Source organism: Pinus tabuliformis, chromosome 4_1 (assembly GCF_031772625.1).
Source record: "Pinus tabuliformis cultivar Carrire ecotype Pingquan chromosome 4_1, CPIR1, whole genome shotgun sequence".
Classification (NCBI taxonomy): domain Eukaryota; kingdom Viridiplantae; phylum Streptophyta; class Pinopsida; order Pinales; family Pinaceae; genus Pinus; species Pinus tabuliformis.
In genome coordinates this window covers 212,336,647-212,354,138 of record NC_142303.1, presented here as the reverse complement: position 1 = coordinate 212,354,138, position 17,492 = coordinate 212,336,647, and the positions used below count along the sequence as shown (strand labels likewise).

Sequence of the window (17,492 nt, the reverse complement as noted above, 5' to 3'; positions counted from 1 at the left end):
ATGGAAGACCCTTTTTCATTTTTTATGTTATGACCTCGATCAATACACTTGTAATGAAATGAATTTATGAATGGAATTTTACCGACAGGTTTTTCTTAGCATCTGTGAACATGGAAGAGTTGGCTCAATTTCAGCAAAAGTTTCAGAAAAATGTAAAAATGTACAAGTATATGGACATAAAATGTTTATATGTATCTTGGATGCTCTCATAATTTTCTTTATTGTATCGTTACTTTTGATTCTTCTCTTGACCTTTTTAACTAGGGTGGTGTAGTACAAGCTTAGTATTTGAGATATATATAAAACATTTAATAACATATCTAAGATATGAATAATATTTTAGGTTGTTCTGCACCTATTGTTATTTTGTATAAGTGTGATATTAGTGTACTTTTGGCTCTAGCAATGTCATTTAGGCTGTTAAGCTACATTTTTTTGATGACCATTACATTTCAATGGAGTATTGATGGCTTTTACACTTATGCAATATACCTTGCAAGAAGAAATTTTGGGAAATGGAAGTTGTGTACCCATATTAATTTCGACTATGGTGTTGCAAGCATGCTTGTCTACCATAAAAACTGATGAGTAAAGGCTACCATGCATTAGTTTACAGGTCGATTTCTACTAATGCCCACTTTGTACATAGATATATCTAAATTTTGTGATCTATGGATTTTAAAACCTTAGGAACTCCTTTATTAGGAAAAGGAATTTATGATTATTTCTTAAAAACCTTTACTAGATTATGCCATACCATTCATTCCTCATACCTAAATGAGTAGCAAAATCTATGTAATAAATTGTTTACTTTAATAATTATCATAAATCCTTTTAAACCTCAAATTTATTAAATGCTTAGGATTATATATATCTATATATATATATATATATATATATATATATATATATATATATATATATATATATATATATATGAAATAAATGTATATCATTATATGTTTATTTTATGAAGTTATATATTTTCTTTGGTATATTTCACTAGGATCTTCATTGGTTAACATTCACTTAAAATATTAGTTGAGAGAAATGTAAACATTGCATATTTCATACTTGTTATTGTCCAACCTCTATATTCTAACAACTTGAATGAGTGTTTACAAAATACTAAAGCATTACTTTCAATATATTGTTCAATACGTTTTTTTCTTGGTTCTTTATTGACTTTTCATACTTGTGACGCAACCAACAATCTTAATTCTCAGTTGTCCTTGAGTTTTCTTGAGTTGTAGTGCTTGCCTGAGTTATGTGATCAAGGTTGATTCCTGAATTAATATACAACTAGGACTTGGCCTCGGAGTTTCATAGCCTTTGCACCAACCACCTATAACATGACTGTGGTGATGACAAGGCATTTCCACTGTGAATGATGTGATCAAAGGGTGGAGATCAATGGTTTGTATGAATTGTGTGGGTCCTCCCCCTATGACATAGGAAAAGGGTTGGGGGTGACAACAAAGCTCTTTGTTGCCAATCAAATCAGATGGTTGCGGCAGACGGGAGGTAGATCCATAGAGAAAGTGGAGTGACGGTGGCTCTCCCGATGACATAGGCGAAAGGGGGGCCAAAAAAGTTCACTGGTTACTCTGCCTCAAGACCCAAGTCACAAATGCTAAACTTATGTAGATTACAGACTATGAGAATATCCTAGAATTTGATTGTTAGTAGAGAGGTCAAACAATAGACCTCTCTCCTAAGGGTTAGATTTTTGGGATATTCCTGGAATCTACATTTGACATTAGGATACCCAACCATGAAGGCAACTCATCAAGGAACACACTCGTAGTGATGACCAGGTTAACTAAATGCAGAGCTAAATGCACCTCATCTCAATAGCACAACCCTAACTCCCTTCGGCCTTTAGCACAAAGTGGTTGAAACATAGCAAATGTAGACTACTTGATGTTGCAATGGGTAGGATCTAATGCTTCTTTGTTCAAGGGGACATGTGCTCTTGATGGAATTGGTCTATGGGCTCACCAGTTAGGAGGATCACTCAAAAATGAACTTGACCACAAGCCTGCAATGCTTCTAACCATTTTATTTCCAAGCACTTGATCTTATGACACGGGTACTATTTGAATACAATGTTGTATGTTTGCAAAGCATGGACATAAATTTTTATAGGGAACCACAAAAATATATCACAAATATGCGGAATATAAACAAATGTCTACAAAGATCAAAATGCACAATGCATGTACACCACAACTCAATCAGCGAGTCACCTAGAATAGTATATTTACATAGATTCCCCTTTATGAGCTGTAGGGATCTGATGCTCCATTTGACTCTCTTTCTAGACTAATTGAACTTTGGTCTTGAGTAGTTTGAGCTTTAACCCCAACGTTTATTTCTAAATTCATTTCCTCTCTCTCTCTCTCTCTCTCTCTCTCTCTCTCTCTCTCTCTCTCTCTCTCTCTCTCTCTCTCTCTCTCTCTCTCTCTCTCTCTCTCTCTCTCTCTCTCTCTCTCTCTCTCTCTCTCTCTCTCTCTCTCTCTCTCTCTCTCTCTCTCTCTCTCTCTCTCTCTCTATATATATATATATATATATATATATATATATATATATCTATATCTATATATATATATTGGACACAAATATCTTTTAACGGAATAAAGATTCTTTGGACAATATTCTAGAGTCTAGAAAACTATTTAACACCTCAATCTAGCATTCATTTCTTTTACAAGATGCCACATGGGTAAGAGCGCTCACTCATCAAAACTTTGTAACAATCTAGGAACTCTCTAGAAATTAGACACTTGTATTTACATAATACAAGTGAGTATGTGTCGAATGAATTCAAAATAAATTGTGTGAAAGAAGGCCTTTGACGAGAGTTTACAACACCCCATAAACCACAACAAAATGGAGTGGCTGAGAGAAAGAACTGCAACATTGTGGGAAAAGAAAGGGAAATGATGCATGACCAAGGCCTAACTATGAATTTGTGGGCTGAAGCATGCAACACAACATCTATTTGCAGAAATGGAGTCCTCATCAGATTATGGGCATGATTACACTGAAGGAGGCTTTCTCAGGGAGAAAATCAGATGAGTCACACTTCAGGATTTTTGGAGCCTCTGTATACTGCCATGTCTCCAAAGATTCGAGGAAGACGCTTGAGACAACAACAAAATTGTGGGTTGCACAAAATCTCCCCACAACTACCGCATGTACTTGCCATCCTCAAAATGACAATTGTGTGAAGGGATGTAAAATTTGATGAGGAGAAAGCGATGTGGTGATATATTGAGAGGGAGCTTCAGATCCCACGAGAAGAGGATCTTTTAGCTCCAAAGGAGGAGCCCTAGGAATTTGTGGAGTAGCCACAAGTAGAGGAGCAGAAGTGGAGACATCCACTCAAGCAGAACTGTCAAGAGAATGTAGGAAAAGGACCAGGGAAGCTGATGGACTTCTGTAAGGTGAGAGGGAGAATGCAGGAGCTCCTTCAAATCTGCACAGGCAAAGAAGGTCACCTGATTGGTACACTAGCTACATAATGACTAGGCTTGTAGAGATCGAGCCATCCTCTTTCGAGGAAGCAATATAGAAACCTGTATGGGTTGATGCAATAGTGGAGGAATACAAATCCATTGTAAATAATAGTGTTTAGGAAGTGGTCCCAAGACCGAAAAATAAATCAGTTGTGGGTTCAAGATGGATCTTCAAGGTGAAGTAGGCAGCAGACGATAACATAGAGAAGTATAAGACTAGATTTGTGGCCAATGGATACTCTAAATTTCAGGGAATTGACTATGAGGAGAACTTTTCTCTTGTAGCAAGGTACTCATCCATTAGGCCAATTCTTGCACTAGTTGTGTAGATGGAGTGTAAGATCCACTAAATGGATGTAAAAACAACATTCCTCAATAGATTTGTTGAGGAGGAGGTGTACATCAAGCAAGAAAAAGGTTTTAAGACATTTTATCAGGAGTCTCATGTGTGAAGACTTAAGCGAGCAGTGTACGGTCTCAAACAAGCACCCCATGCTTGGTACACCAAGATTGATAGCTATTTCACCGCTTTGGGCTTCACCAAAAGTGAAGCAGATGAAAATCTCTATCATATCTTGGTAGAAGGTAAATTTCTTATTATTGTCTTATATGTTGAAGATTTGATTTTAACTGGTGATGAGAATCTTAATAGATCTTGCAAGGAGGACCTTGCAAGGGAATTTGAAATGAAGTACATGGGTCTCATGCACTACTTCCTTGGGTTGGAAGTATGGCAAGCTGATGGGGAGTTGTTTGTCTCTCAAGGCAAGTATGCAAATGAGATACTACAAAGATTCTGCATGGATATTTGCAAACCCATGGAGACACCTCTAGTGACCAACTAGAGGAAGGAGGATGCCACTTCAAGTGAGGAAGTGGATGCTACCATTTATTGGTAGCTAGTGGGTTCACTGATGTATCTTGTGAACACATGACCAGATATGTGCTATGTAGTCAACCAACCGAGCCAAGCTATGTTTAGGCCAACCAAATTAGTTTGGAAGTCATCTAAGCATGTTTTATGGTACCTCAGAGGCACTACCCAGTTTGGACTATGGTACAAATGAACAAAGGGAGTGAAGTTGTGTGGATTCATAAATGCCGATTGGGTGGGGAGTCCATCAGACCCAAAGAGTACATCAAGTGGATTTTTCAATGTTGGGTCCATAGTTGGTTATTGGCACAACAGGAAGCAAAGATATGTGGCGCTCAGTTCAGCAGAATAAGAATACATGGTTGCAAGTCTAATATCATGTGAGATGATCTGGATAAGAAAGATACTTATTGGATTGTTTGGTCAGATTATGGATCCAACTGTGATCTACTTTGATAATCATAGTTTCATTAAGATCTTTGAGAATCCTATATTTCACGATCAATCTAAGAATATAGATATCTGGTATCACTATTTACAGGACTGTGTGTGGAGGCGGATAATGTTGCTACAATACATTTCGACAGAGGAACAATATGTTGACCTTTTGAAAAAGGCCTTGTCAAGAGGGAATTTTGAGTTCCATAGGTTCAGAATAGGGGTGGTTGATAATCCATTTCTTACTGAGAGGGAGTGTTGAAAAATGTAGCAAGAAATTATCAATTTGATTTAAATGCCTTGATTAAATTGAGAAAATTCGAATGTCCACATCAACAGACAAATTGGATGCAGTTAACTTGTGTGACATGACTTGTGTCATTCATTTTAATCAGTAAATTCAAGTTGGATAAGTTAGAGTTTAGTTAAGCATGTGTGATTGCTAATTTGTAGCAATTAAGGTCAGTTATCTCAAGTTGTTTTCAGTTAAAATAGTTTCAACTATTGGAGGAACTAGTGGAAGGTCAGTTGTGTAGTGGGACTTCAGTCAAACTCAATGATCATCCAATTAACTGATCAATCAACTCAAAATAGCTAGTGCCTATAGAGAATTCGAGTTCCCCAGCAGTTGTGGAGATTCCAAGGTAGTGTAACATCAATTGTAGAGTAGTCTTGAGTGTACAAGTGTTGCATGTAGTCAGGCGATCAACCTTGGTAATTATGCAATCCATTTTAGAGAAATCCATAAATAATAGGGGCCTAATTTCTCAAGGAATTGCGTAAGGAAATAGGGGCTCAAGTAGAGGCATACATTGACTAAGTTTGGGTTAGAGCTTTTGAGTGAGCAGAGAGATAGGTTATTCACTTGCAGGTTGTGCTCAATTGAGAAACAAAATCGTAATACATCTCTATTCATCAGACTAATGCAAGCGGACATTGGGGTTTTTAGTAGATTGCTTTCCTGAGAAAAAGTATTATGTGCATGTGTGTTATTTCTCATTGCATGCTTGTGATTGATGTTCCAAATTATGAATTGAATTCTGCAGAGCAGTAGAGTGGGTTTATGTCTTATGATTTTGATTAAAATTTCATGAGAAGTTACACATCTACACCATAATTTCTACACTTTATGGGGATACCCTCACAATGCAATCCTTCATCTTTATTCTTTTTGTAACATCTTTTAGTGGTTGTTATTCTCTGCCTTTTGCATGTATTCTCTTGTTTGTTTTCATGGCTATCCTTATAGATTGTAAGTAGGGATTCTTTTGATTGCTCTTAGGAAACAAACCCATTTCTCCTTGTTTAAGATTTTGAGAAGCAACTCCCTTGCCTTCTTCTTCCTTTGAGACAATCTCTAAGGATTGTCTATCCTCTTCTGAATTCGTTTACCCTTGAACTCCTTGGATAAAATTTTACTTCTCCTTTTTCTTTTAAGTAGTGTGTCCATCCACATTACCTACATTAACATAGAATCTGTCATCTTTTGAAATATGAGGCCTCCTATACTCTTTTTTTGTCTTCATCATTAATTCTTCTCATTGTGTATGGATCTTCTTCTGGTTTCCTTTATGAGATAATATTGCCTAATCTCCCATTATGGAAATTATTATATCATGTCCTTCTCCAATACTCTGGAAAGGAACTCCTTCCCCTTCTATTCTCATGAAATTTGTAGTTTATTGTACACTTTCATCATTCTTGTGACCAACATTCATACACGATGGTTTAGATTTAAAAGCACAAGGACCTATAGCCTCACTTGAGACATTTGCTTTCAGATATCCAAGATGGTCTAAAATTTTTACATAGTTCATGAGACTCTCATTTAGTATCCATACAAACATCTTCCTCATCATTCTCTCCAAGGAATGTTCATTGCTCTAGTTCAGAATAGTGAACTTTATCTTCCTCATCATACTCAGCAGATCTGAGCTCTTCATCTCTCAACTCAACACTCAACATTTGCCTCAAATTCCTCCTGAATTTCCTGACATGTAGCTATGTAAAAGGTGATTGAATATTTTTATTTAGATCCCATCCACATCTCTGATCTTCATTCTCCATCTCTTATAGCATCATGTCCATCAAAATATGTCTCTCATTTAACTGAACCATCTCTCTGTCAAAATAACCATCTCTCATATTTTCTTCTCCCTATGACATCCACTTTGGCATCTTCCATTATCTTGTCACTTTCACTCAAACCCTTGTCATGACCATTAATGGTCATCTCTTTCTCCTTCTCCATGAACTTCTCCATGCTAACTATGAGCTGCAAACAACCTCCATAAGACACCTCACCAATTTCTCTCCTTAGGGCTTGACATTTTAGTATCACAAGTTATCCTCCTTTAGAACTGATTACTACACCTTGAGACCCAAACCATGAAGGCATCCTATCAAGACACACACTTGCAGTCATGACCTGGGCTAACTCAATGAAGAGATAGATGTGCCTCATCTTAGTAGTGAAACCCCAACTTCCTTTAGTCTTTTATGCAACATAGTTGATGCATAGTAGACACATACTACCCGATGCTGCAATATGAAGACTCTAGTGCTTCTTTGGTTAGGGGGAAGGGTCTTGCTAAAATCATTTTCCTCTCTCCTTATTTGCAGATTATCCTCCTTTTTGTCATTTGTAACTTGACCTGGAATTGAGACAGTAATTTTATTGTGAATCAAAAACATATTCTCCAAGTTCAATCCTTCATAACCAATGTCATGGTCCCAACCATGAGTTTCCAAAATAGTTTTCACAAACCACTGATTGGAGGTATCAAGATATCGATATCTATGAGTGGGATAATCAACATCACAAGATGGTGGTAAATCCATATCTGGCATTGTACAAGTAGGGATGTTAGACCAACATAATCCTCTTCCATGTTTCTATCATGCTCCTCATCTCCCTCCTTGGAAGTTCCAACCATTTTTTTCATAACGGTGCCTTTTTTATTTCAACTATTTTTTCAAAAACAACTTTTCCCTGTACTCAAATTCATCATAGTATGATTTCCTCCACTCTTTACTCAACTTATATAGATGATAATTTATTGAACAACTAAATGGAGGAACCTTATCATACTCTAATTCATATTTTGTATCGAAAGCCTCATCCAAGTCCTCATCTGAAACATCCAAATCTCCTAACTTCTCTTCTAGATATTTTAGTTGAGGTCTTAACTGCAGAAGTGAAGACAAGAGGAAAGGAAAAGGTGGGACCTTAGGACGAGAACTAAATAATTTAGTGGGTGTGTTGTCTTTGAAACTTTAGGAGTGCATTTTATTCAACCGAAATTTTAGTAGCAAAGAAACACAGTATTAAATGAGTCTTCCAAATCTGTCAATTTTCCAGAACCCTATTCCCCCCCCCTTTCCTGCCCTATTGGTCATATGAGTAGAATGATTCTCCAATAGAGATGCAAGATTCAAAAGTCACATGTCTCCAGTCACTTCATGAATAACTTGTTGAATCATATTGTTGCACTGGGCTACAAACATATCATAACTCAGAGGAGCCCTATATGGCCCATCTAGTGGTGCAGATGTGGCATGGGTTAAGACTACAATGTCATTAAACCATATGTATAAGCCAAAAATTTCTATAATAGTGCATAATAATGACATATCTCCATAATCCCTACTCTCCATATCCATCCTACAAAAGTAAAAAACAATATCTAGGGGTATCTTCTTGATAAAACACTTGATTGATTTTAGAACCTTCTCATTTTGGAATTGATCAACAAAAGAAGCTAGAAGCCCAGGTGCATCAATTACCCTAATTTTAATGTCTTGAACTATTCCTACAATCTCTTGTTCCTTCTTTGTTCCTAATTCACAAATGCACTTATTATAGACTTCACCTCATCAAAAAATGAATTGATGGTTACACTCTGACCAACTCCAGTATTCACAAGTACCAAGATGGTACAGGTGAAATCAAGGTCCTCCTGGTGAACACCTCTTGTTGCTCTACAATTACACTTGCTCCATTAAATTTGAAGGCTCCAGCTCTGCTGGAATTTTTGTTTTCCCTCAACTGCTCTACCATACCAAGCCAATAAAAGACCTGCGCAACCATAACATAATCTATGAGCAAGTCACAAAAATATCACTTTGAACATCTAAAGCTTCTCACAAGTTTCATTATTCTCATCATCTTTAGTAGGTTGATCCTCCATGAATTAGGGTGAGTGAGATGTTGAAGTACCATTTTCTCTGGACTAATGCACTGCATGAGGAGTGGGCCCTGGTAATGGTGTTGCATCTCCTAGGCCTATTGGGCAAGCTCAAAGATGTAATCTTGAACTGCTTGTAGATATGTTTTCAGAGCATGTATTGTAAACTACTATTACAGTAAAGGAAAATCTCATGTCTTTCTCTTTTTCATCTTCCCCTATCTCATCACCTATTAATTCAACCTCTATCTCATTTGTCATAGGCCTCTTTTCTATTCTATTTTATGAGAGATAGAATCACTAAGTTGAATTTGATCTTCTAACTTCTCCTCCTCCCCTAAGACTACATTTTCGTCAATATCCAAAGGAATGGCTTCATCGGCTAACAACTCCTCATAATTATTTAGTGGAAGTTCCAAGTTCTTGTTAACCTAGACACCCATTTCTTCAAATGATACTTGAGATTTATTAATCTTATCATGGAATATCGTATTTTATTCAACATTTTTGTATTTTATTTCTTCAATAGTTTCTTCCTTGTTGGCATATTTAATTTATTGATTTGGTAAGTATCCATCAACTAATGAAGCTAGTGCCTCCATACCCCGGATAGTTTCTCTAATATCATTATCAACATTGGTTGACATGGCAATCTTTGTCTCTTATCACTCACCTTCATCTTGTACATTCTCTACTGATTTCACCTTCTCCCACTCTCTTTCTTTAGACTCCCCTTTGTCTAAATTTTCATCTGCACCATGTTCTTCACCTTCTAAATTCTCTTTACCTAATTTTGTGCTTACTGCAGTTGCTTCTTCAAAAACAAGCTCCTCCTTGACCACACTCTCTTATGTTTCCATTGGCCTAATTGTTGGAATTTTCACTCTATTTGTATATGTTTGTATTAATAAATAATTCTCTCCTACAATATCTATAGACCCGTTAATCAGTGCATTTGTGTCAGAGGTTCCACATTCACAAGCTTACTGAGTAATTGTAGTTAAATATTTGTTTCAATAAACTTACAAAATGAATTCATGAGCATTGGTAACCTTTATTATCTCCACCTCAGTTGCATTCTATTTAAAATACATAGTGTTCTCCTGGATGCTCCCAACAAAAAGAGTTGGCTCCTACCCTAAAAGAGCTATGTGTTGTCTCAGAGGCTAGAAAATGAAGCTCCTTAAGTATTTTCCATATCTGAGTATATTCCTATTGCCGTTGCTACAACACCCTCTAAATTTTGATATATTCAAATTTTGGAGCCTACCCTTTATCATGTGAAGTGTTTCTTTTGGTCATCAAGTGTTGTTTCATGTTTCTTCACACATGTTAAGTGTCCATGTTCCTTTCTAAGTGTCGTCACATCATCAAGAGTAACAATAGTTCACTTTATGGTCACAAAACGACACTTTTGGTCGTAACTGCACATACTGTGTTCGTTCTACTTCGAGAATGTTCGTAAACTGGCATTTTAATGTATATTTATTAGTATTTGATCCTCTCTAAGTTCTGTTTATGAGTTGATATGTGTCATACTTTATTTTTCTCCTAACTTATTGTATATTTCAAGGTTGTACCCTCCCAGACTTAGACAATTTTCTGATTTTGCAAGCCTACACTCTAGGTTATGAGAGTGCACTGCACATTCTCAAGGCTTAGTGGAACCCCCTTATCAGTTGTGACTACACCCTATGCCTAGAAATCCTTCGTCTAGCACACAACACACTTTCATTCATCAAGACCCTCTCCCTATTGCTTGTTTCTATGTCCTATGCCCAGTCAAGCTTCTAGTCTCCAATTAAACACACTTCACACTCTTAGTGGGTAGTGAGGCCTTCTATTGTTCCTTGTTGTTGTGCCCTGCACCCTCATTCTAATCTTGTCTCTTCCTTCCCAGTGCACCGTCAATGAACAATCATGCTACTTTTCCCTTGTTCTTGTACCCTACGCCTAGAACCTTCTCTCTCCCCCCTCTTTGGTGCACCTATGGATCCACAAGAAGAAATATCACATGAAGCATGATAAAATAAGATATTTTTGGGGTAATGTTTTCTTTCCATGAGTGATCTACATCTGCAAGTGTTTAATGAACCATGGAAAAAATTTGTGAGGAGATATGATGAGAATCATTACCCAAGGAAACATCTTGAAGACAAAGGCACCATGTTGCGACAGTTGAAAGAAAATGGATCCTGATGATCAAAGTGACTCATGAAGACTCCAAGATTTTTCAAGACCATTTAGAGGGTAGATGGCTACAATAATGTAAGATTTGTTGCAAATATTGAATACATAGTAGCAGTGTTGTCACCGATTAGAGAACTTATGTACAAGTCACCATGAGTCCAAGTCATTAATGTTGTTGACTTGTCATATTGTCGTCACGTGATGATGTGGAAATTATGATTTAATTTTGACAATTATTGTAAATTTCAATATGTGGAAGTCCAAGAGTCATATATGGACAAAAGAGCCACATGGAGAAGTCCAAAAGTCTCATAGAAGTTGAAAGGTCACTTAGAAGTTCAAAAGTCATAGAAGTCCAAAGGTCATATTAGAAGTCTAAGAGTCACAAGGAAGTTCAAAAGTCACGAGGATATGAAATATCATTATGTTGGTTATAAAATATGCCTCATTACTCTAGGAGATGGATTTAAACCTTGGCTTCTCCATCCAAGCATTATAGAGGAAGATATTTCTTTTGGAAAGAAAGAAGTGGCTTAACGCTCCACTATTGTAGCTAGTGGTGTTCATTATATTAATGTATCTTGGAACTTTCACCTCATATTCAAAGCTCTATTAAGCCAACACATTTTTAGCATATATCATGAATGTTTTGAGACTATTCTTTGGATGTTGTGGTACATGCTAGTATTCACATGTGCTAAAGAAATTGAACTATTTTAGTGGCTTTGATGCTCATCTTATTGAATATGTGTTGTATTTGTTTTCATGATCATTGCATCTATGTGAACTATTTGGCTTGATGACTAACAATTCTTTCTTATGATGTGTGTGTATGTGTGTGTCTTTATTAGATTAGTACTAATACTTCTCTTCTAAAGGCTCACTTTTGTTCCCTTCTAGTGAAAGAACCTTGATACAGTTTACATTTGAACATTTCACAAGGCATACTTGCTTTCACATTCAAAAGTACATGTGCATTTCTCTCTTGTGCTAATAGCTGCAACCAAGGAAAGTCTTTAAGTAAATGGCATTCAGGCCATACTTTTGGATGGCACTCCTATACCAAATGGTGTGAGGTATAACTGGCACTTCAAATTTGGGATATTCCTTGTATGTTTGCAGGTCCAACACCATAAATATTCTGGCACTAGAAGGAGGGCCACCTTTATATGGCTGACAATTCACCTCATCCAAACAATCAACCTTCCCTGCAAGGTAGTAACATTTTGAGTTCTACTCCAATTCATGATCCTGAGACAGGAGAGTCCTCTCATCATAATTTCAAACAAGATTTTGAATTTACTTATGATCAACTCCAGACAATCTGACCTATTACTCGTCAGTTCGCAAGATCTCTTTGTTTACTTCCTATTGCTTCTATTCTACCTCATAAGCTGATAAAGAAAGAAACAACCCACAGTGGTGTACTAGTTTCTTCAGTGGAAGATTTGGTTAGTGCAACCCTTGAAGAGTTAGTTGATTCTTCTAAAAGAATAAATAAACAAGGGGAATTTCGACATATTGAGGAAGATTTAGATGGTGAAGGGGAATATTTTCAATTTTTTTATGAAGAACAATTAAGACAAGGAGAAAAATTAGATTATAATGAAGATTTAAATAGTGAAGGAGAAAACTCTTCATATTCAAAAGGAGAAGAAGAGGAAGAAGAAAACATGGTTGATGAAGAGTTGGATTACATGGCCCAAGGGCTGCTTGCTCTTTCAGGCAATCTTCGTAAAATGCCTAAATACACGAAGAAGTTTCTTTTAAAGTTCAATTCTCATGAGAAGACAAAAGTTGAGGACCATATTGATAACTTCTAAATGCATTTGCAAATGTTTGAGGTATGCTTTGATGACATTGCTTGTAGAATTTTCCTGTACACTCTATAAGGTAGAGCATCGATTTGGTATCATAGTCTTCTATCCACAGTTGGAGGGAGTTCAAGAAGTTGTTCTTGGATAATTTTTTTTATGACAAGACTCCCACTATGTTGCTAAAAGAACTTGGGAATCTCAAAATGGGGGATAAGAAAAAAGTAAAGGATTTCAATAAAGGTTTACCTGTTTATTGAATAAGCTCCCCATAGAAATTCAGTCGCATGATTCAATAACCAAAGATTATTATACAACTACCTTTCCTACAATTTTTTTTGTGTTTGTTAAAAGTGATGCAAAGGAAACATTGGCTTTGAACTTTGCAGAAGAAATAGCTATTGAGAAAGACTTTTGTTCTATTGGAGCCATTAAAGATCATGAATATTTTAAAGACTCCAAAGGCACTAGTAAGAAAACTCAAGACTCTTCTACTAAAGCTAAAGAGAAGGATTCATTAACATGGAAAGCTTGTCCAAGTCTTTAAAATAAATCACTAATGAGGTATCCGAATTAAGAGAAGGTCAAGTGAGGCATCTATCAACAATAAGTCTTTTCAGTCGCTTTTCTTGAAAAAAAAACAACAATGACTGACCAGTGAAGTCCGCTCAGAGCCCTAATTTGGTGTTTAATGTTTAAATTTTGGGTATGGATAACTATTTCACTTTCCATAAAGAGAAGGATTCGGAGAAGACATGTCCCCAGTGGAACCATAACATGAATGCTATGATGGCTAACTTTGTAGATAATTTATTAGCAGATGAGCAACCTGAGAAAAGTGAAGAATCAAATGAAACTACCGTGACTTAGGAAATTTCAGGTGTTGGATATTTAGTTAATGCTTTTCATATCATATATAATGTTGAAAAACAAAGTGTTGAAGAACCACTAGTGAGTGAAGCCCCTCCTTAACAAACAAAAGAATGATACAATATCAGAAGGAAAAGACTTGTTTCTGACCAAGAGCTTAAAAAACAATTGTTGAGAAGGATTTTTCCACCTTCTAATCGAGCTAAGAATTTGTAGAACAAGTCTACAAGTGCTCCTCCTTCTAAGAACACTTCCATGAATAACAAGAACAAGTCTGTCATTCCGGAGGCTTCTAATAAAGCTACGCCGCTTGATACTTCAACACAACCTATGAAGCTCAAAAGTATTGATTATAACATTATTGAAGACATGAAAAGTGATCGTGCCAATATTTCAAATTTTTAGCTCGCTAATATATCGAAACATTGTCAACTGTTAATCCAAGCAATTTTATCACAAGCTCCAACAGGTAATCAAGTTTCTGCTTCTCAAGTTTTTTCCAGGAAGTCTTGTGACATTCTCAAATATGTAGTCAATGTTGTTAATTTAAATTATAACTCTCTTTGCCCTTCATTCCTATTAGCATTTGAAATGTTTAATTATAAGGTTCGTAATTGTCTTGTGGATTTAGGTGCATCTGAAAATGTAATTCCTTTATCCATTTCTAAGAAAATTAATGCTAAATGGGAAAAGACCGATGCATAAATCATATAGTTGGACAAATAGTTAGTCAAGGAAATTGGTGAGCTAAATAATGTTATTATTTTTTTTCATCCAACCAAAGAGTTCACTAATGCATTAACAATGTTATTATGGACATTCTTGAAGCTTATGGTTTTCTTCTAAGTAAAGATTGGTCCAGCAAATTACAAGGGTATTTCTCAATGGACTGGACATATTTAGGGCTTCCTTACAAGGGAAGAAACAACCATATTTGAGTGGAAATTGATCCTTATATGAAGTAAATCATGACACCACTTGAGGGACATAATGAGCCAGTTAGCTTTGCAAACATTATTTTCAGAAACTATCTTCTGGAAGTTGGTTATGGGTGTTATCAAGCACAACAATCACCCATCCCATCTGATACATAGTTGGAGCTCCTTCCATGTCCAATTGGTGCAAATGAACTTTGTAATATAGATGTGCATACAAATAGTGAAGGAATAAGCCTAGAAGCAACTGATATGTGGACCTTATACTTTGATGGTTCTAAGACCCAAGATGGTTCCATAGTTGGTTGTGTTCTTAAAGACCCTTAGAATAGTAGGTACATTCTGACATGCCGCTTGGAGTTCGAGTGCAAAAGAAATACCATTGAATATGAAGCACTTGTTATGGGGTTAAAGAAAGCCATAGACCTCAAGGTAGGTAATTGGTGATTCTAAGATCGTTACACGATAAGTATGGTAAAACATTCACTTTGTTTCACCTACTTTGAAAAACTACCAACAAGAGGTATGATGACTCATTTCATATTTTAAAGCATTTAATAATGTTTATGTTCCTAGGATTCATAATGTGACCTCCAATTTATTAGCCAATGCATCTACTCACATCTCACCATTAAAAGATGGTTTTTCTATTGAAATTATCTATAAGGCACCAGTGCACGACAACATAACTAATTTTTGTGTATTTAATGATGATCACCAACAGATACTGCACTTCATGGCCAACCTGGACATGTTCAAGGATGCATATATTGAAGAAGATGAGCACGATAAGGCTTTGTAGGAAGCAGTTAAAGCATTGAAAGGGAGCCATATGCCCAATGGTGTGGTATCTCTTGAGAATCTTTATGAATTGTAAAATTGATTCAAATGACCAATGAACACAAAGGACCAGAGCTCAATGTTGTCACATGAATAGGTCAATTTGGGAACCAAAGAGGATTTGAAGTATGTCAATCTTGGTACATGTTTTTATCCTCAAGAACGACAAGATTTTATTCATCTCTTCAAACAGTACTGAGACATATTTGCGTGGACATACGATGATATGAATACTTATGATAGACACATCATTCAACATGTCATTCTTATCAAGGAAGGGGAAAACTCATTCCAACAGAGAGTGTCCCTGCCACTATGACAATTTTCTTCGATACTCAACTATTCATCGAGAAAAACTCAAACATTACATGGCACAAAGTAAAAGTTTTTTACACTGCAAGAAATTTCAAATAAGATATTGAAAACAAGCAGGTTTACATCAATGTCCATAAGTCGAGAATACACAAGGCTGAATGTAGGTATCCAGCCCTTTAATGCACAGACATTGTCAACTAGATTTTGTCAAATATGTGTGCAAATACCATGACTCTCAATAGTACCAGTAGATGAAGGCTTTCCGATTTTATGGCGCATAATTTTCACTCTATGTATCATTTTCCGCAATGAGAATCTTACATGGATTCCCACTTCTATGCGGTCACCATCTACTTGAACATGAAGGATGTCATCAAAGGCTAGGTGAAAGAGCCATCCAAATTCTGCCAAACACTCAACAACACTTACAAGGCCAAATCTCTTTGGAAGGTATTTCAATTCTTGATAGTTCTATGTTGTCAGATCTATGGCCAGAAGAGTACTAAGACCTTTCCCAAAGGCTGGGCATTCTTGCTACAACATGTTGTGAAAGAAGTAGAACCATTCAATTAGTTGGACTTGTTGGCTCAACAGTTGAGGACACATGTAAATAATGCCAAGAACTCTCCCAAGGGTAAGCAAGTTAGGTTCTAAATGTTTTCTTACTTGTTGGATGTAGTATGCGCTCAGAACTCTTTTCCTGGCACGAATTATGCCTGGACACCCAAGGAACCTATAATGCACATTTATTGCAAGTTGATTTTGGATTGCAACCATAAAGGAGTCATGGAGAAGTTGACAAATCACTTACTCATTCCATTGTACAAGATGATATTTGAGGAAGAGCCACCTTACATGTCATGTGGGGAGATGGAAGTAGTGTCAGAATTAGCAAATTCGTTTGCCTCACTGGATGGTACCTACCTCAAAGTGTTTGGTGGTAAGAAATCTCCACATCTTCTACTGAGGTATGTCACAGACAAGATGGTCATGCAAGAAGTTTCTTATCATATTTCCACATGGTTATTAGGAGCGTTGCAGAGGAAGAAGAAAAAACACTAGCCTGTTGTTCCTTTACAAATTAGATTGTACGAGATCAAGAATCTGGAGGTTGATGACACCGAAGGAAAAGAGATAGATAAATTTTTATTCAGTCAAATGGATTACAATCCATATGATCCCAAGAATGTTTGCAAAGAACATTGTGCAAAGGTTCATTTCTAATGGTCGAGTGCGAATTTTTATAGGCCCAAGGAGGAAAGGATAATGAAATTTTACAATGCCTCTAATCCCTGCTAACGAGTTAGCTTTGCAGGTACATCATAGGCTGCTCTGGAGTAAGAGGTGACTCCAAAAGCATAACAATAAGTGAGGTGCAACCCAGTGTAGGAAAAGGGGAATAAAAAGGTTATGCACAATACAATAGAAGAATAAAGCCGTAAATGGAAAGCATATCCAATCATCTTGAAAGAGGCTATAACTGTAGGGAGAAAGAGAGAACATAGGAA

The 17,492-nt window shown here is 36.4% G+C and overlaps 1 pseudogene; it reads right to left on the bottom strand.

Moving 5' to 3' along the window:
• Positions 1-7,293: 7,293 nt before the first annotated feature.
• Positions 7,294-9,023, bottom strand: LOC149174975 (translocase of chloroplast 120, chloroplastic pseudogene; annotated as a pseudogene).
• Positions 9,024-17,492: the final 8,469 nt, after the last annotated feature.